Source organism: Dasypus novemcinctus, chromosome 25, assembly GCF_030445035.2.
Source record: "Dasypus novemcinctus isolate mDasNov1 chromosome 25, mDasNov1.1.hap2, whole genome shotgun sequence".
In the NCBI taxonomy this organism is placed as follows: domain Eukaryota; kingdom Metazoa; phylum Chordata; class Mammalia; order Cingulata; family Dasypodidae; genus Dasypus; species Dasypus novemcinctus.
The window spans coordinates 20,613,965-20,635,849 of NC_080697.1; the positions used below are offsets into that span (position 1 = coordinate 20,613,965).

At 40.4% G+C, this 21,885-nt stretch overlaps 1 protein-coding gene across 1 annotated transcript in view; it reads left to right on the plus strand.

Annotated features, from left to right (window-relative positions):
• The window catches only part of ALK (ALK receptor tyrosine kinase), a 769,970-nt gene that overhangs the window by 229,047 nt on the left and 519,038 nt on the right, over nt 1–21,885 (plus strand). The gene's annotated exons all lie outside the window — the stretch shown is intronic.

The window sequence follows — 21,885 nt, forward strand, 5'->3', positions numbered from 1 at the left end:
TCACTGTCTTGTTGGACTCCAATCTTGTGAAGAAGGTGAGAAAGATGAGAAGGGTGGGGCTCAGAGAAGGGACATGAGTTGCTCAAGATCACACAACTTGTAAGTGGGTCCAGGTCTCTATGTTTGCTGTAGTATGTCTTAGGCTAGGGCACTCTCCACCTTAGCATGTTTCTGTCTTTATAGCAAAAACAGTGGCCAAAGCTGGCTCTGTGGGCCCAGTGATTTTTTTAGTCCTGGGTGGTCTCACAGGCACAGGGTTCAGGTAAGTTGATGGGTGAGACTGGAGGTGGCACAAAAATAGCTGATGCTCTTTTAGGCTTACACACCAGCTTCAAACCCTGTCGTGACAACAGAACTGCAAGAAACCCTCCCATTCTACACACTCTCCCAGACTGACCTTTGAGTTTTATGACTCTCTACACTGCTTGACCTTGATTTACAGCTTCTCTAACCTGGATACTAATGTGTATTTTGGTGTGTGTGTGGTGTGTAGGCTAGTGACTCTTAACCCAATAGTGCATCAGAATCTTCTAGAACGCTTATTAGAAATACCATCTGAGTCCTACAACCTTAGATTCTGATTTGGTAGCTCCAAGGTGGAACCTGGGAATTTGTACATTAAATTTTTTATTATGAAATCTAGTATGTGTAGAAAAGCATACATAGCATATATGCATAGATTAAAGATTACCATAATGCAGACCCCCATGGCACCATCTCTGAGCTTAAGAATCTGATGGCTATCATTTGCTTTGCAGCCTCCCATGTACCCCACCTAGATTACAAACCCTTCCCTCCCCTCAGAAGTAACCATTAATCTGCATTTTGTGTTAACTACCCAGTTGCTTTAATTTATAGTTTTACCATCTATGTATGTGGCCCCAAACAACATATTGGTTAGTTTTGTAGGTGTACAACCTTGTACATATATATAGAAATGAATCATACTATTGCTTGGTGATCTGTTCATTTTTATACTTGTAGCTTTGGTTCATGTGTTTTGGGTACTATTTTGAATCTATTACATGAAACATCACACTTTGTTTATTTCTTCTGTTGTCATTAGATGTTTGGGTTGTTTCTGGGTTTTGACTGTTAACCATTCATGCTACTATAAGTGTTCTTGGAAATGTGCCCTAATGCCCATGTCAAAGAGTTTCTCTGGTGTATATAACTAGGAGCAGAATTACTGAAGCACAGGGTAGGTACATCTTCAATTGAATTAGGTAACACTAATCTATTTTCCAAAGTGGTTGCACCAATTTATCTCTCACCTGTGACATATTAGTATTCCTCCCCATAATTTTACATCCTTGTCAATACCTGATATTGCCAGACTTTGTCATTTGTGCCAATTTGGTGAATGAGATACAATATCTTATTGCAGCTTCGATTTCCAGGGGAATCTGCTTTATGTTTTAACAAGATTCTCAGGGGGTTCTGATGCATAGCCAGTTTGTATTGTTGGTGTGGACCCCTGTTTGAATTTTTTCTCCTGCAGCCACCCTTGTGGGTGTCTCTAGATCCCAATCCCCAACCTCTAGAAATAGTCCTGGCAGTACTTTTTTTTTTTTTTTTTAATCATTGTAGGTTTTTTTTTTTTTATTTGCTAGGGATTGGATGTGGTCACAGTTCAGTGAGATCAGGAGAGAGGGACAAGTAGCAATTGCATTCTTTGTGAGTGCCACAGACTTTGTGGAGCCAGATATTACAACTTTGAAAGTCAGTGCTTTTTATTTTAGTTTTTAAAACAGTGCCAATAAAATTGTGCATTGCCATTCTCTGACCTATTTCTCCTCCTCCATTTTCTACCTTGCAATCTCTGGCATGTGCATGTGATACTGCTTGCTGTGACAAAACCTAAATGGAGGAGAAAAGAAGAGAAGGAAGGAAGAAACAAATGCTCACCACACCTCTTCCATGCCTTTATGTTTCTAGGAAGCGGGGTCCCAAGGGTCAATGCATGCTTTGTTTGTGACTCTTTTCCCATGCGATGAATCAGTCAGGTTTTGACTATCCTTTTTTCCCCCAAGCCTCTGAAAAATGGTTGCTCTTACCTCATGGGAATGTACAGCACCTGAAGGATGATGATGTGGACAGCCACAGCCAAAGCCACGCTGTATACACCAGTCCACTTACCAAGCCCTCTAGTGAGCACACACATCCAAACAACTTAAACTTAACTTGAGGGGCTCCTCCCAGTCTCATAAACTTGTGTTCAGTTTTTCTGGAGTCTACTGGAAAGGGTTATACTCACATAATATCGATCAGTCTTAGAAACAAAGAGGACCAGCCTCCTGCCCATTGCAGAGCCTCCTTCTGCAACATCGCAGAGAGGTATTCAGACAGCTCTTTCACACTTGCTAGTAATGGGGAGCTCATTACATCACTACCTGTTTCCAAAGCTCAGGGTGCTTCTCCTGAAGAAGGCTAATGTAATAATGTCTATTGATGTTCAAGGCAAGAGGTGAAAGTGCTGGGAAAGAAAAGTGCATGCTCCAGTTGGCACAGTGGCAAAGCAAGAGCCTACATCCCAGAGCTGGCTTCCAAGTCCTTATGAGTCTCAGTCTCCCTGTCATTTAGGCAGAAAGGATGCTGGTGGTAGAGATAAGAAGGAGCGATGGGGTGCCCTTTAGGCTAGTATAGTCACTGAGGTTTTTTTAATTCAACATTTATTGGTTGGATGGTAGTTAGAATCTATTGTAATATTTCTTGTCAGAGAATATAGAAGGGCCAGAAAAAAGGCAGTGAGGATAATACCAATCATAGATAATGAACTGTAAGAGTATAAATTCTGAATGATTTTAATTTATGATCCCTGTAACTGAGAATAATAAGGGAGATACAATTCAGAGCAGTGAGATAATAAAAAGTGATCATCTTGATGGAACACAATATTATAAATTAATAAAATCTTGAGGAATCATCAGGTTGAGGCATTCTGTGACTTTTTAAGAAGTGCCAGGGGCACGTTTGATGTCTACTATTTCTGGTGTTTTGGAATATAGTCAGGGAAACAAGTTTTCTTTTCTGGCAAGAAGAGATTTGATCTCTAGCATGAACTCTTGTTTTAAATTGGAAAACAGATTATCAGCCACAGAGCCCCCTTCCCCATCCTTCACTCATATGCTCACACAGGAAGAATGTGAATAGGTTCAGCTATGAGCGGCTCGGCATTTTTCTTCTTTCTACTCAGCCATCTTCCAGGGCACTCATTCTCAAATGTTAATTTTGTTTTGCTTTTATTTGGGTGGTGGGCCTGGATGGAGTGCTACTTCTAAGATTCTTCCACTTATAAAGACAGCTTAGTTTTATAAAGGTTGAGTAATGCTGTTCTGAAGACGGAGAATGGCCAATGATGCTAGTCACAGATAACTGAGGCACTTAATTCCAGGATGGTGTAATTTAGTCTTCCATTGTTCCTCGATTTTTCTCCTCTGGTGTCTGGCAGGCAGGTGGATCCCATGGATCTCTTCCTGCATCTAAGTTGTGAGTTTTCGGGCCTTTCAGCGTATAAGGTTAGGCAGTTTAAATCCAGTTTCTCGTGTCCTTCCTCCAATCCCTTCCCCCATCTCAAGAGTAAAAGAGTCCTTGAACCACCTCTTGAGTGGACTCCATCCTAGGAACCTGGGCCAGGTGGGTTTGTGTTACAGGTGCATCCTTGGTGGGAAAGTTCTCTCAGCATACACATCCCTTTGCACCTGCTGTCGCTGGAAGCTGCAGCTGGGTGATTGAGTTGGCTTTAGGTCTGACTTTTGACCCTTTGGGGCATGGATAAGCAACTGGAGTAAAGAAAGTCTTGTCTTTGCATCCTTCTTCATCTAATGAAATGTATCATTAGTCACCCATTTCTGCCTGCAAGCTTTGTTCCCTGATTGTCTGGGACTTCATAACTTAGCCTTTTCTGTCAGTTATGCTTATACATGAGTCAGTTTACTGCTCTTTCTGGAGAGCAAGTTCCATAGATGAGGAAGGGGGATGGCACGAAGACAACTTGTCAGTGAAATGGAGAAGGGAGGATGTTCAGAGCTGACCGTTGCTGAGAGTGTTGGCTTGAGTTTTGCCTCATTCCCTGCCGCTGCCCCTTCCCCCTCCTCTTCCTTAACTCCACCCCGTCCCCACCTGAACTTTTGCAGAGGTTAAATGTGCTAGTGCAAGCCGAAAAGCAGATGTTTACAGCCCATCGAGTTGAGTGGTCATGCTCTAAAGGTCGCTGGGCTAATGGGAGAGTCACTAACAGTTCACCTTACTTTGCCCGCAAAAGCTGCTTTTAGAAAAGACCTTTGGTTTTAGAAGGATGTTGAAGCTGGGAGAGCAGTGAGGAGAGAGCAGGACAAATGGGATTACAAGAAAAATGTAATTGGAATGACTGGTATATATACCCCAGGACAGAGCGCTATTCATTTCTTTTCACCTATTTCAAACTGGATGATCCAAACTGGGACTGTCTATGCCAAGGTTTCATGGGCCCTGGAAATCCCTTCTGTGCTGCTCTGTCTACCATTGCATTTCTGTGGTCTCTACATTTTCTCTATTTTACGTGCCATCAGTAAAATATTTTTGAGCATGCTCCTCTACTATGTCTATTCATCAATTAGGTGCATGCATTTCTAACTGTGTAATACTATTAGTAAAGCTTAAATTCTTTGATACTTTTTAAGATAAAGTATAATCATGCCCTCACTTTAGAGGTCATTGCAAGGCATCTGTCCTCTATAAGGAGGTTTGGATCTCCTGATTTCCTGAGGCAGCTGTCCCTGGGCCCACACCTACTAACGTCTCTGTCCCTCCTTCAGTGAGCCTCCTGTAAAGTGTAACTGTAATGTAAACTGTAGTCCATGGTTAATAGCAATGCTTTGATATGTGTTCATCAATTGTAACAAATGTACCACACTAATGAAGGATGTTGTTAATGTGGGAACGTGTGGGAACAGGAATGAGTAGGGCATGTGGGAAAGCCCTATATTTTTTATGTAACCTTTATGTAATCTAAAGCTTCTTTAAAAATAAAAATAAAAAATTATTTTAAAAAAAGCCTGCTGGCTGCTTCCAGGCTTTGCCCTGCTCACTCACCTCCTGCAACCCAAGCTGGCTTGACCAGGGACTCCTTCACCAAGGAGCCTTCCCAGACAGGTCCCACCTCTGTGGGCACCTCTGGCTTAAGTTTTAAAGACCATATTGTTTCTTTTCTCAGAATCTACACATTCTGGAGAGGTAAGAACTTCTGGGTGAGGGCTACTCACAATACTCTCAAGAGTCAACAGATGTCTTTTGCTATAGAAATTCCTGTTTTGCTTTCAACTGACACACCAAAGGTCAAGGGCTCCAGCCAAAAAGGTCCTCCTGGGTTATCAAAAAGACCATTTTGGTGAGCGTGTTTATAGTGGTGGAAAATGAAGAATAACGTACATACCCACAATAGGAAATTAGTTAAATAAAGTGTAGGATACCCAAAATATTATACAGCCGTTACAATTACTCTATGTAAAAATAGTTAATAATATGGAAAGATGCTTAAGACTTTTTATTAAGTTAAAAACAATAAATTAAGCAACAACCTGTATAATAAATATAACTCATTTTGCAAAAGCAAAAACTCTATATGTACATAAGGAAAAGAGTCCATAAGGAAATACACCAACATAATAGCAGAAGTTATTTCTAGATGGCTGAATTACCAATGATTTTGATTATTTTCTATGTGCTTGTGGTATTTTCCAAATTTGAGTCCATAAACATGCCTTAACTTTTATAATCAGACAAAACATATTACTTTTTAATACAAGGGTATCAAAAAGTCTCCTTTCAGACTGTGTTCTGTTGGATTGTTTTAGGCTGTTGGGGAAAAAGCAAGTTAACCATTTTCTGCCATAACCACAACCAAAAACGTCCATGTTACTGGGTAAAGTGAGGCAGATGTGCAGACAGACAAGCAGGTACAGTACATTGCAGTTCATATCAGTTCTCAAATCCAGAGCACCCCAACCCAACTCCTTTTGCTTGGCTTATCCTTGAAGTGTGGGAAAAGGTAATTGTGGAAACCAAATGTATAGTAAGTTCAGGAATGCACCCGCAGACCAAGTGCAGTATATAAGCAGGAGAGACATAAAATGTCTTATTTAAATTCAATCTCTGCCTCTTCAGACTTATTAGAAGGCTTCTGGGTGGTCATGCATTTCATTTGGGCATGATTTGTTATCAAACTGAGGTCACTGGATGGCTTTGTAGCCTCTTTTCCCTGCTGCTCTCCTGGAGCTCATCATGAAAGACCACATCAGTTCTGTGGTTCTGTTTGCAGAAATATGTTCCTTGTATCCTAAGCAAAGAGGTCACTGGGCTTTAGATCCTGATCCTTCAGCCATCGCTTTGACAAGCTGCAATTTGTGGTTCCTTCATCCTAATGCAATTCTGGTACCAGTACCTTGCAGCAGGAACTTGAGTTCTAGTGACTTGCCTTAATGAGCTGGCATGCTTGCCTTGGGGACAGGGATTTCTGCAGAAGTGTTTCCATCCCTCTGCATCAGGATGGGCCTGTCCCAAGGTGTTGCCTCCTTTTGCCTTCTAAGGGTAGCAATCTGCAGTGGGAGGGGATGGATTATGAATCCATGGTGAACTTTGTGCCCCTCCTTAGCTGAACCTAACAACCCTGCCCACAGGGCGATGAGGAGGTAGGCTTGCAGAGCAAGCAAACAAGAACAAAAGTGGAAGCAGAAGGGACCTGGGATGTGGTCCCAGCTCTGCCCTTAGGGATGTCACTTTACCTTCTGGGTCTTGGGTTCCCATTTGTAAGATAAAGATCTTAGATGGCATTGGCACTAAGACCATTTGCTGCTCTGGTATGAGAAAACAGGTAGGCCTAGCCCCTGCAAGCAATGGCCGTGTACCTGGCACAAAGCCTGCGAGGAACAGAAACCCCCACTAGCCCAGGGAGAGTGATTGGCACCCTCAAGGTGTGGTCGTGGCTTCAGGATGCTGTCAGCCCCATGACTCAGGTCAACCCTTTGGACCACAGCACTAAGATGGAAGCATTGCCTCTAGAAACCCACGGGCATCTTGGAGAGAAGAAACAGTCCCCTGTGCCATCAGCACAGGTGAAGCTGTCGGGTTAGATCCTTGAGTGGAGGGAGCCTAAGTAGAGATCACAGCACAGCGTTAAGAATAGTGCGGTAGGCAAAATAACAGCCTCCCAAGGATCTCCTGACCCCTGGAAACCTATGAATATGTTACGTTTCCTGGCAAATGTGATTTTGCAGATGAGATTACCCTGGATTATCATGGTGGGTCCAATGTAATGAGAGGGGCCCTTATAAGTGAAAGAGGGATGTAGGGGAGTGAAAGTCGGAAAAGATGTGACAACAGAAGCACAGGGGAGAGGGAAAGGAAGAGGGGGAGGGGGAGGGGAAGAGGAGAGGGAGGAGTAAGGAGAGGAGGACAGAGGGGGGAGGGAAGGGGGAGGGACGGGGGAGGGACAGGAGGGACAGGGATGGAAATTTGAAAATGCTATACTGCTGCCTTTAAAGATAGAGGAGGAGGCCACTGGGCCAGAAATGAAAGAAGTCTCTAGAAGCTGAAAAATGCAAGGAAACAGATTCTTTCATGGAGTTTCCAGAAGGAACGCAGCCCTCTGTTTCAGACCCCTGATCTCCAGAACTGTAACATGATATGTGTGTATTGTTTTAAGCCAGTAAATTCATGGTAATTTGTTACAGCAGCACTGGGAAACTGATAGGACTAGTTTTGACCAAGTGTGGAGGAAAAGTGATACGCTTGGGGCCAGAGCCAGAGCCTACATTGTGCAACATTCTAAAAAGGGCAGGGCTCAGAGGCCTGGCTGGACCTTAAAGACAAACCTACTTAAAGTTACTGTAGAAGGTTTCCACTGAGATGCTGCTGGGAGTGCAGTTTTTAAACTACCTTTTCCACTGTGAGCAAAGTGAACATCTCCGTGGACCAGAAATAGAACATAAATACCCAGCAACAGGAGGAACCAAAACTGACAATAAGCGGCTGCATCTGGGAGTTTGGCTCTTGAAGGATAATATGAACCAAAAGAATGCCCAGGGAGGGGCTGGAGAGGGCATCTTGCTTGAAATAATGGGGTTGGGCTGAGGCTTCCTTGCCTGTGAAAGGAGGCTGGAGGAAGCAGGGCGTGTTTTCCGTGAAGCTCCTGTCTGAGGAGGCTTGAAAGGTCAAGAAAACCACATCTCAGAGCCTGGGGTTGAGCTGCTCACTAGTCCCAGGAACTGGCCCTGTGACCTGTCCCAAATGAAACTGGCAAGAGCTACAGACTGCAAAGCGCTTTCGTTCCATGATCACATTTGATTGTCACAACAAAGCAAGATAGGTCTTATTAGTGTCCTTAATTTATTGATAGGTAGCCCAAGCCTAAATAGTAAGCTTCAAAGGGCAAAGCTTGACTCTTTCACATTCAGTGCCATGTCCTAAGTGCTGAGGCCAAGGTCCAGTATAGCAGAGGCATTCATTAAATATTTCTTGATCCATGGATTGAAGCTTAGGGAGATGAAGTAAATTGTTCAAGCCTACTAAGGTGGTCAATAGCTGAGTCAGATCTTGAAATCCAGTGTTCGGAACACTGAATCTCATGTTCTTTTCATTATACCAAACTCTTTCTGAAACACTTTTCCAGGATCTATTCCCACAGAAGAGCTACCCTCATTAAATGGATGGCAGTACATTCAAAAGTTCAGGACATTGTCCACATGGCAGTGATGTTGGGGAGAAACACTGTTTTATGAAAAACTAAAGTATATCCATTGTAGGACCTGGGAAGGGCATTGTTTTCAGAGGGGTCTCAAAAATCCAACTGCCACCTAGAGTTTCTTGGAACTTATGGCCAGAGAGAGGGGTGCTGTCTGAGGCACTGTCTTAGTTTCCAGGCTGCTACACAAATATCCCACAATGGGTTGGCTTAACAACAGGAATTCATTGACTCATGACATTAGAAACTAGAAGGCTTGCTTGTTCCTGGAGTCAGCAACATTTTGGCTGGATGGCAATCTTGGGTTCCTTGGCTTTTTGTGTCAGATGGTGATGTCCTCTTCTTTCTCTTCTGGGTTTCATTGATTTTCAGCTTTTAGCTCTTCCCAATGGCTTTCCTTCTCCATGTCTAAATCCTTTCTAATTACAAAGGACTCTAGTAATCCACCTCATTAAGGTCCAACCTCATTCAGCTGGGCCAGACCTTAACTGAAGTAACATATTCAAAAGATCCTATTTACAATGGGCCTTTACCAACCAGAATGCAAACCAATACCAAGAACACATCCAAACTGGGGTACATAATTCAATCCACCACTGGTGGTCACAGCATGAAGCTCACCAGGTGGAACACAGAGTAATGACAGGTTACTGAAACCAGCCAAAGGCCGTCTGTTCACAACTCCACTCCTTTTAGAATTGGAAGGAGGTTTGTGCTGGAAGACAAGCTGTTGGCTGATACATGACCTCAGGTCTCAGTTTCTTAATTGGTAGATTGCATGGGTGGGACTAGAAAATCTGTAAAAGTATGTAAAGCTGTCTTTCTGATTTCCTCACTTTCTCTCATTAAGGGTCTTTTATTAATGTTATCTGAATTTTTTAGCCTCACTGATTTCTATATATCAAATGGTTCAGATAAGACACATCTTAAAGATATATGGGCTCTGTTTAAGGAAAGTTATGAACCACTCTTCATGCTTGAAAAGATTTTGAGGGAAGCCATGGCCTGGCAAATAAGAATAAAATAAAGTTTTCTTGATTGGGGGTAAAAATAGCATAATTCTACTTAGAGTGGAAAGATAATCCTTGCCATACAGGATGGAGAAAGACTGGTTCAATGTGAGCATGAAGAGAGATGTGAGGGTCATTTTACCTCTTTAGCCTCCCTCACCTGACTTGTTATAAGAATTTGAATAATACACAAGACCACTCTGAAAATGGGAAAATGACACAGTGGAGTAACATGTAGCTCAGTCTGACAGCAGTCATCCTAGTCAAAGCAGCATGAGGTAAGGAATACTGCTCCATCTGGATCTGAGAACATTGACCCTATAAGATAGAGAGATTTGGTCCAAGTATCCATGCACAGATTATCTAAGGCTGCTTTTAAACTCAGGATTGTGTAAACATGCAAAGAATTTGCTAAGAATGAGTGAGCCCTCCCCATGATGGAGAAATCGTAGCAGGTTTTAAAGAGCACACAACGGTTCATATTTCAGTGTCTAGTTCTCCCTAGGGAACTGGTGAACACTTTTAACCTGGTGGCTAAGATTGTGATCCAGATTATTCTTATCCGAAGCATTTTAATCTAGTTTGATTATTTCCACTTTTTGCTTTAGTATTCTTAGTACTGATCTCTAGTCAAGCTTGACCAAAGAACATTTCTTGGTTGTCTGGTCTTCCTTAGAAGCTTTTAACACTTGAAAGTATTCTGGATGTCAGATTCATTGGTAATGAAATTGGCTGATGCATGGTATGGCAGCTCCTGGGGTTGCTGTTATGGAGCACCCTGATTTGCACTTGTGTTCTTTTTGATAACTGTCTTCTCTCTGATGTGAGCAGCATTCTCTGCTCCAGGAGGCAATGAAAGGAGGATTTGAAATATTTCTCTGGTGTCAAAAATGAGAATGGTCCTCTTTTTTTTTTTTTTAAAGATTTATTTTTATTTATTTAATTCCCCTCCCCTCCCCCCCCCCCCCCGGTTGTCTGTTTTCTGTGTCTTTTTGCTGCGTCTTGTTTCTTGTTTCTTTGTCCGCTTCTGTTGTCGTCAGCGGCACAGGAAGTGTGGGCGGCGCCATTCCTCTGCAGGCTGCTCCCTCCTTCGCGCTGGGCGGCTCTCCTTATGGGTGCAATCCTGCGCATGGGGCTCCCCCACGCGGGGGACACCCCTGTGTGGCAGGGCACTCCCTGCGTGCATCAGCACTGCGCATGGGCCAGCTCCACACGGGTCAAGGAGGCCCGGGGCTTGAACCGCGGACCTCCCATGTGGTAGACGGACGCCCTAACCACTGGGCCAAAGTCCGTTTCCCCGAGAATGGTCCTCTTATTGCATAGTGCCATGATACTAAATTACATAGCCATTAAATTCACTGCTGCAACATCAGTTTGAAATGGAAATATTCATTTCCAATATATGTTGGGATACATAAATGTAAAGTATTTTTAAGGGATCATTCTTTAGATTCTATCCTAGCTTCTAAGAATTCTTTTTCTTCATCTACTTAAAACATGATTTGTTTATTCCCCTAAGTATCCTTTTCATAATAGTATGCACTCAGGGAATCCATTGTGAGCTGCTATCCCTTCCATGTCCAAGCCCTGCATTATTTGGTCCTTCTAGCTCTGGCCAAGTAAAGAGAATGGCAAATTCTCTCCAAAAATCAGCCATGATGCTAGACAGAATTGATAACAACAATTCAGTGCTCAGAAATTGACCAAAGTCTTATAACCATCTGAGAAATATTTATGCTTGAAAGACTGCTGAATTCCATGCAAGAACAGTGAGAATTTAAGTATTCTGACTTGGGGCTTCTCCAATCTATCCAGCTCTGTCAGTCCAGAGGTTATGCTAAAGTAGGGTAAACCACAAGAACTGCCAGCTTCTCTTCCAGTGCTGAAGGAGAGTCACTTTTTTTGGAGCAGCCAGGGAGTGCAGAAAGAGGGCAAGTACATGTCCAGCAGTGCCGAAGGTAAATGTGATGATCAGAAGTGGTTCGGGCGAGGGATGTGAGGGGACGTCCAGTAACTCTACTAGTCTGAGATTCTGATTGCTTATTCTTAGCTGAGGCTGTATATATTTCCAATGGAAATGGAAGAGGATCCAAGCTAACCCCAATCTTCTAGCCATCCCTGAAGTTGTGTACATGTGCAAAGGAGACACGAAAAAGTCCAGCTGATAGCAAAAGCCAGGACAGACTTCAAAATGGTCTGAACATTGATTCCATTTCTTTACCCCCACACAGAAGTCTTACTGGCTCAGGTATTCGAGCACATCTTCTATTTAGTCATTTGCAAACCACTCAGTTACACAGGGATGACCCATAGGAAGCCAGGTTTAAAAATAAAAATAAGTACATTAAAAAAAAATAAAACTGAGCAGATACATCAGCAACTGCAAACTACAGGTAGACAGATTTCACAGATAGATTTTGGTAAAGTTATTAAACAAAGAAATAATCAAGGTAACAAAGAATAGCAACAACAAAGTCAGTACCAACAGCAATTTTCAGAAGGAAAAATTAGAGTCCAGAGTTGCTACATTATATTGCTTAAAATGTTCAGTTTTAACCAAAATTGTTAGACATACAAAGAAAGTGTGACCCATACTCAGAAAAAAGCCAACAGAAACTGTCTCTGTGCCCCCAAGATAATGAAGTTATCAGAAAAAGCCTTCAAAGCAGCAATTATAACTATATTTGAGTAATGAAAAAAATGTTTAAAGAATTAAAGGAAAGTATGACAAATGATGATCAATCAACACAAAATCAAGAATAGATATTGGTTTTTTTTTGAAAGATTTATTTCCTGCTCCCTCCATGGCCCCCTCTGCACCGTCTGCCCTCACTGTCTGCTCTCTGCATCCATTCGCTGTGCATTCTTCTGTGTCTGCTTGTCTTCTCTTTAGGAGGCACCAAGAACCGATCCTGGGACTCCAATGTGGGAGAGAGGCATTCAATCACTTGAGCCACTTTAGTTCCCTCCTTTGTTGTGTCTCTCATTGTCTTTCCCTGTGTCTCTTTTTCACTGTTGCATCATCTTGTTGAGTCAGCTTGCCGTGAGGGCCAGCTCACTATTGCATGGGCCAGCTCGCTGTGGCACAGGCTGGCTCTCTGCAGTGTAGGCCAGCTTGCCTTCACCAGGAGGACCCAGGAACTGAAACTGGGACCTCCTATCTGTTAGACGGGAGCCCATTCGCTTGAGCCACATCCCCTTCCCAGATATTGTTTTTCAAAAAAGAACAATGTGGAAAATTTTGAGTTGAAAAGTATAGTAACTGTATTGAAAGATTCTCTAGAGGAGCTTGAAAGAAGGCAGTAGAAAGAACCAAAGAATATGAAAATAGAGCAATAAAGATTTTCCAATCTGAGGAACAGAGAGAACAAAAAAGATTGAAGGGAAGTATTCACATCCTTACAGACCTCTGAGACAAGATCAAGCATTTGAACATATGTTTAATGGGGGTTCCAGAGGAGAAGAAAGAAAAAGAGGCAAAATATATATATGGATCTATTTGTATGTTAGTTGAGATTTGTTGATACTCTTTTATGTGTAGATTGATGTTTTCATAAAATTTGGCAAGTTTTCAGCCATTATTTCTTCAAATATACATATATATATATATATATATATATATATATATATATATATTCCATATTCCGGTCAAAGAATACACTTTGCACATTTTGTGTGATTTCAATGCTTGTAAATTTATTAAACTTGTTATATGTCCTATCCTGGAGAAAGTTCTCTGTGCACTTGGAATAAATTAAAAATCTACAACAGTTTTCTAAATAATCCATGAATCAAAGAAGAAATCCCAAGGGAAATTATGAAAATATTTTAATTGAACGAAAATGAAATATAACATATCATACTTATGAGATGAAGCTAAACCTATGTATAGCTATAAATGTTTAAATTAGAAGAGAAGTCTCAAATCAATAACTTATGCTTCCACTAAAAAATCCTAGAAAAAGAAAACCGAACAAAACCCCAAACAAGCAGAAAAAAAGAATGTAAAACAAATGAAATGGAAAATAAAACAATACGTAAACAAACAAAACAATAATCAGTGAACGCAAAATTGGTTATTTGAAATAACATGAAATGACAAACCTTTAAATTACACTAACCAAGAAAAAAAGAAACACACATAAATTACAAAATCAAGAATGAAAGGGGAGACATTACTACTCAACATAAAGAAATTAAAGAATTATAAAGGAATGCTATAATGACTAGATTTTTAATGAATAAAGAAATTGAATTAGTAATTAAAAACATTCCCAAAAAGAAAGTCCAGACCTAGATGCCTTCAATTGTCAATTATATCAAATATTTAAATAAGAAATCATACCAATTCTTACATACTTTTTCAGAATATAGAGGAAGGGACACATCTCAGTTCATTCTGAGTCCACTATTTCCCTGATACTAAGCTTGACAAAGAGCACAAGAAAAGAAAACCACTGACCAATATCCCTTATGAACATATATTAGCCAAACAAATCCAGCAACATACAGAAAGGATTATACACCATGATCAAGCGGAATTTATCTACAAATATAAAGCTACTTAACATCCATAGATCAGAGAATATGCCATATTAATGGAATAAGACAAATCAATTATCATCTCTATAGATATAGAAAAGGCATATGATAAAATCCAACATCCATTCATGATAAAGTATCTACAAACTAGAAATAGAAGGGAAATTTCTCAACCTAATAAAGGGCTTTTATGGAAAACCCATCCTAACATCATATGTAATGCTGAAAGACTTAATTCTTTTCCTCAAGATTCGGAATAAGGTAAGGATGTCCAAATTCCATAGTTCTAGCCAACATTGTACATGGCCAGTGCAATAAAGAAGATAATTAATTAATTAAACAAACAAATATAGATAAGAAGGAAGGAAAGAAAAGAAAGGGAAAAAAAGAAATGAAATGAAAGGTATTCGGATTGGAAAGGAAAATGTAAGATTGTCGTTATTTCCAGGTAATATCATTTATGTAGAAAATCCCAAGAATTCACCAAAAATCAAACAACTAGAACAAATTATGTTTAGCAAGGTCACAGAATACAAAATCAATAATAAAAAACTGATTGTATTTCAATGTTGAAGTAACAAATATTCCAAAATGAAATAAAAAAACAATTTATTGACAGCAACATCAAAAAGAAAATTCTTAGGAATAAATTTAATATACGAAGTACAAGCCTTGTACACTGAAAATTATGAAACTCTGATGAAAGAAATTAAAGATGATCTAAATAAGAGAGACACTCCATTTTCATGGGTTGGAAAGTACATGAGTGTCAAGATGGCATTTCTCCCTACATTTATCTATAAATTCAATGCTATCCCTATCAATATCCCAGCAGATATTTTTTTGTAGCCTAAAATTTATACAGAAATGCAAAGGACCTAATATAGATAAAATAATTAAAAAAGAGTAATAACAAAGTTGGTGGACATGCACTAGTCTGATTTCAAAACTTACTATAAAGCTGACATTAAGAAAGACAATATCATATTTGGACAAGCAAAGGAATATAGATCAATGGAACAGAATTAAGAGTCCAGAAATAAATACTTACATTTATGACCAATTGTTTTTTGACAAAGGTGCCAAGAAATTTCAATGGGGAAAGGATAATCTTTTCAATAAATGGTGCCTGGATAGTTGGATATCCATATGCAAAAAAAATTTGTTTTAGACCCACACCTCACACCTTAGACAAAAATTAACTCAAATTGGATCACACAGACCGAAATAAAAGACCTAAGGCTCTACAGCCTCTAGAAGAAAACATAAGAGAAAATCCTTATGACCTTGAGTATTCTTAGATATAATGCTAGAATCACAACCAACAAAAGAAAAAATTCATAAACTGTGTTTCATCAAAATTCAAAACTTCATGCTTCAAAAGATACCATTAAGAAAATGAAAAGACAAGAAACAGATTGGCAGAAAGTATTTACAAATCATATATTGGATGAAGGACTTGAATCTAGAATATAATAGCCTTTATAACTCAATAATAAGACTAACAACATAATTAAAAAATGAGATTCGTACCACCTACTTCAAAGGGATTTACTGATAATTAAACAAGGTAATACACTAAAGCTCACTTGGTACAATGTTTGGCATATAGTAAATAATTAATGACAGGAAAAGTATTGGTCAGAGAGGTTATCACTGTTTTATAAATGAAAAAACTGAGCTCCAGAGAAGATATAGAACTTGTCTAAAGACACCTAGGATTTAAGCAACAGTTAGACCCAGATGGCAGCTTGAAGTGTCCAAAAGAGGATTTAGAAAATTTCACAGGTGAACCCCATACTAGGTGACTGAAGGTGCTCCTCTGGGACATCCCATCTTTGAGAGTGTAAGGACGGGTCCTCCTTCAAGCAGGTCAGCCCTCAGTCTCCTCAGTGCTCTGCCACATCCAGCCTCCTTGGCAGAAGAGGTTGAGGGGAAAGAAAGTGGGAGAAGCTGCCTGCCCACTGGACAACTCTCACAGTTTTGACTTTTTCCTCCACTTGATTCTCACTAACTGTTCAAACACTATTATAGCTCATTGTTGGTATTATTTGGAATAAAGAAAAACTGGAAACTATTTTAAAAGTCCATCTTCAGATGGCTGGTCAAATTAACCAGGATTTACCCATAACAAATTTAATTATAAAAGTATTACATACTTAATATGAAAAACTTTTAGATAGATTTTATATCTACTAACATGAAAATATGGCAAAACGTAGTTAAATGAAAAAAGTAGATTGTAAAACAATATGCATTTTATGGCCTCATTTTGGTTGGTATATTTTAATTTAAGTGTAGAAAATATCCTGGAAGGATAAACATCAAATCATTTTGGTTGGGGAGCCAAGGGGAAAATAATTATCTATATCGTTATAATTTTTCACATATTTCTTTTGTAATAAAAAAACTAAAGAAAAATATATATAAAATTTCAAGTGTTTTTATTTTAAAATTCTTATTTACTTCCCATTAAAAAAAGATGACTTAAATTTACATGGCTAGTAAGAGGCACATTCAGATCTTTAACCCAGATCTTTGCCCTTTCTGCCATGTCATCTTCCTTCAGAAGGGTCCTGGATGAGAAATTAGGGTATTCTTCTGGCTACACGATTGTGAATCATTGATCTGCAAAAGAGATACAGTTTCTCCTGTTTGGGAGACACTGAGTAATGGTAGTGGTCTGCAATGGTTTGGGGGGGGATGAGAGCCTTGCAAGAAACAGAGGCATTGCCTGAGGGATACCAGCAAGCCCTTTTCTTATCCCTCTGTCTTTCAACAAAATAAGGAGATGCCATTTGTTGATAGACATCAAATTGGCGATCAAACTTTCAAAGCAACAGGGCAAAAGGGATCCTAGAAACAGCCATCTAGTAATTCAATCCCTGTTAAAATAGTGGAACAAATATTAAGAGAAAAAAGAACTATCTAGGATAATGGAATTATGAGCAATAAGCATTATGGGTTTTAAAAGAACCAGACAAAGTTGATTGCTTTTTTGATTAGTAGACTAAGGGAATAGAGTAGATGTAATATATCTTGATTTTAGCAAAAGGTTTGATAGTGTCTCATGAAATTTTACTCAGGAAATTAATTGAAAATGGCCTAGAGACGAGCACTGTTGCGTGAACTTCGGTGTGATGGCAGGACAGCAGAAGGGAATGAGAAACGGCCATGCATCACAGTGGGGGGATGTGCGGCGGGTAGTTCCAGGTCAGAGGTCAGTTCTAGTTAATTATTTCATTACTTTTCAGAAAGAAGAGGAAGATGCTCTTACGTGAGTGAAATTCTTTGCAGGTCTTATCTGTGTGCTTTAATGAAAAAATCCTTTGTTCACTAGCAAGTCTCTCTGGCTTCCAACCCCAGGTATAGCCTTTTTCTGAGTCCCAGGAGAAGCCCCTTCAATGCAGACAATATGAAGTGGGCCCAGAATTTACTTCAAGTCTACTTCTGAAAGATGAGGTGGGTGTAATGGCATTAGCCAAGAATCCCCCCTTTCCATAGTCCCGCGCTGCACAGGCTGCGAGCTGGGCCAAAGACAAACAAACCCTCCCAACCTCCAATACCTGAGAGTCCTCCAGTAGCTTGAAGCCCAGCAGTTAACCACCGTATAATCAATTACTGAGTACCTACTATGTGCCTGCTCCGTAGAAGATATAAAAGGGCAAAGGATCTATAGACATAAGGCATAAAGTTCACGGTCTTGAGTAGGCAACAGACACATTAAGGCTCAAACTGGCAATGATCACTGCTGTAATTTGTATTTAAACAACATCATGTGGAATAATAGAGGAGTGTGCAAGTAACTTTTGATGTGAGGAGGGGTGTTGGGAAAGCCAGGGCTTGCTGAGGCCAGCTTCAATGTTGAGGTGATATTTGACCAGGGGCAAAAAGAAAGGTAGAATTTTTATATATGGGTTAGGGAAAGAAAGGGCGATCCAGCCAGAGGATGATGATGTCAAGGCGTTGCTTAGTGGTTAAGACTCAGATAGACTGAGTTCAAATCCCAAGCCGGCTCCTGACCAATGGGTAATTAGGATGAGTCACTGAACTAAATGATCTGTACAACTCTAAACAATGATCATATCAGCCCCCGAGTGTAGTGAGGATGGAGCAAAAGATCATCTAAGTATAAAGCACAGTGCTAAGCACAGAGAAAAGGCTCAAGAGTTGGGAGCCACAATGCTGCTGCTGCTGATGGGTAGGGCTAGGCAGCATGGGGTTCAGATGGAATATGAGGCTGGAAATACAAGTTTTAGAACCAGCTTCTGAAGAAGGACCTTCAAGTTGTATTCAGGAATCCAGACTTTCTTGGCTAGGCAATGGGAGGACATGATTGTACTTTTAACCCAGGGGTAACTTGACCAGATCTTGTTTTTCCAAGATCACTCTGGTAATGGCAGAGAAAGGATGGGAGGAGAGAAAGAATGACCAAAAGAAGGTCAGGTAAGAGGTCTTGGATGGAGACCCAAATCATTGCAGTCTCAGTGGAACTAGAAAGAATGTATCTGAGATCTGCTTTAGGAATTAAAGGAAAAAGAATCAATGATAATTTATCTAGCTTGGGCAATGGCTATTTAGTGATGCTACTATGTAAGCAATGGAACTCAGAAACAGCAGAGAGGCAGTTTGGTATGTTAATAATCCCACAGAGGGTTTCTAAAGCAGATTTATGCAAATTGAGGTTTTGCATTATGATTGCAATGCTATTCTCATTATTACTACCTTTGGTTGTAGAAGCGAGATCTTAATGGGCTAAATCTGAGGCCATCTCTCCAGGCAGTGACAATAGGAGCAGTGTCACTTGTAAGAGAAACATTTCAGGAAATTTTTCCTGGAGAAGAGTTGCAAAAACTGTCCTAATCAGAAGAAATAAATGAGGAACTGAGAAACCAAGGAGGTTCCCAGGTGTTTTTGCCTCCCCTACTCTCCCCACCTCTCATTTCATTATCTTTCAACCTAACGAAGAAAGGTTTTCAAAAATCCCTCTCTAAGTAGTGTCAACATGGAGCCAAAATGTTACCTTATTTTGCTTCTTTTAGGCAAACACTAGTGAGAAGCTTTAGAAGTATCCTTACTTTAAACATATTAGATTGTAGAAAAGGTCTATTTGCTATGGTTCACTGAATTGTTTCATAGAACCAAGTCTAAACTCTCAGAACTCCTGGTAGCCAAACTTAGATTTTGTCCTATGCTTTCCTTTAATAATTAAACAAATGAAAAAAAAACCTAGTTAATGATATCATCTGATTTATTGACACCTGTGATCAAAAGATGTTCAATATGTTTTGCACACATGACCCAGTTGTGAGTTACCCGAAATACAATCTGGTCCTCTTTAAATGGTTCTCATGGGGTTAAATTTTATGGAGGGAAGTTGTTTCAGGTTCTTCCAGATGCCACCCTTGTCTGTACTCTTGCTTAAAGTTGATGAAGAGTATGGGAGGGGGTGAAGGAGGAGGGTGAGAAAGAGAAAGGGAGGGAAAGCAATCATTTTTGGACCAAGAATTTTCTTTCAAGCGATTCCTTTAAAGTGTTGAATGATTATGTTTACTTTGACTCACCTGAAGTGATTAATAAGAGTGTGGCTTTATGAAAGAATTTCATGTCAGCATAATCAAGACATTTTTACTTAAAATTTTTTCAATATCTCCAAGACATAACCCCTTGGTCATTTTGGAATCATGTTTTATGGTTGTTCAGGAAGATGAATATTATGAGTTTGAATAGGGAAATTAGTCCCACAATTTAGTCTGCTCTGATTTATGAATTGCCCTTTAAGGAAATACAGTGGGAGTTGAACATGGGTTTATGAAACGTCATTGTTGTTCTGAGAGTGCTGCTCAGTAGAGAGAATATTAGTCTAACAGTCAAACTTCTATAAGCCAATGTATGACTCAAGCTCTGGTTTCTTGTTAATCATCAACAAAGCTGAGTACCTATTATACACTGTGTATTCTTCTAGGCCTGTTGGGAAATACACAGCAAAGTAAGATATGGTACTTTCCGTAGGAGGCTTATACTTTCATCAAAGTGATGTCATGAACACTTAACGCAGATGAAAACTGTATTATAAGAGCTGGCACACAAATGAGTCTTGGGAGGAAACTATCCTTTTCTGGGAGGGGACAGGAATACCTTCATATAAGTTGCTTGCAGGTAGACAGTGGCTCTGAAGTCATGGATGTCCACTTATTCTGCATGAAAATAATAAGGGGATGTTTTCTGAAAGAAGAGGGAGGGGAGAGAGGACCAGTGAAGCTGGTGGTTAAAGAACTGTAGGAGCAGGTGTGCCGAACGTTCATTTTCAGGTCGTTGGTATTTCTCTGATGTAAATTCTTCCTCTGTATTTATTGTGCCCTTCCTCCAGTCTTGTAGTAAACACAAGCATTGCCTTGTATAAGTGGGCTTTTTGGTGGAACTCAAGGAAGGTGCCAGCATTCACTTTCAGCCAATTTGTTATGAAACAGACAAGACGTTGGCACAAAAGAGATCACCCATAAACTGGGAAAGCATGAGTTTGGAGCCAGAAGTGGGCATGAGCAACTGAGGATTTTGGAAATTTTAATGTGGATTGTAGAATTCCACAAATATAGAATTGGAGGCCGAGGCTCCCCTTCTCTAGACCTCACAGGGCAGGGAGGCAGCCTCCAGTCACCTTTTGGTTACTTATGTATTAAAAAAATATTGATAAAAGGCATAATATAAAACCAACCAGATGTGGGAGCTCAGCAGATGAAAGCATTTCTTACCTAGGCCTCTGCTGGGCCTCAGCTTCCTGCCATGTGGATTCTTAATGATACAGACTGGCCGTTTCAGTCAGCACGTGAATGAGTAGCAGAGTGGTCACGTGGACAATGCAGACAGGCTGTTGAGTTCAAATCCTCCTCCACACTTATTAGCTGGATGACTTGGGGAAGGTTATTTGATCTCTCAACTGTAAAACAAAAATAAAGAATGGAGGGTTCCTTCCTCATAGGATTACTGTGAGGCTTGAATGATTACACATAGCAAGGCCTTAGGACAGCACCTGAGATCTGAATAGTCATTGTTCATTTCGTTGTTAGTTGTTAGAGTTCAAAGTGATTTCACACACGTGTCCTCACCACATTGCAATAACTATTCTTACCCCAATCACAGAAGTGAAACATCCATTTATTCCTCCAACGAAAATGTAATGAGCCAGTCGGCATGGTGGGTACTGGAAATAAGCCCCAAATTGGTGTCAGTGCAAAATCGCAAAACCTCTCTCCTGACGAACCAGTTCCTGACCAGGTGGAGAGGGTTAGCATGATGGGCTGGACAGAGAGAATCAGGCTCATCTGGCTCTGTCCTTGTTTGTGACTTTAGACAAGGTACTCAACATCTCAGAGCCTTGGTTTCATCATCTGTAAAACAGAAATAACAATAACACCTTCTTGTAGGTCTGTGATGAGATTTAAATATGCCAACACATACAAACCCCTTGAATAGTGCTCCCTCTCTCGTTCCTTAACTGTGCTGGAAGGAGCCAGGGAGGCGCAGAAGGGACAGGACACGCTTCCCGCCACCCGTGAAGACGTCCGTCACTGGCTCCTCAAGGGAGAAGCCGGCCGAAGGAGGAGGGTGAGCACC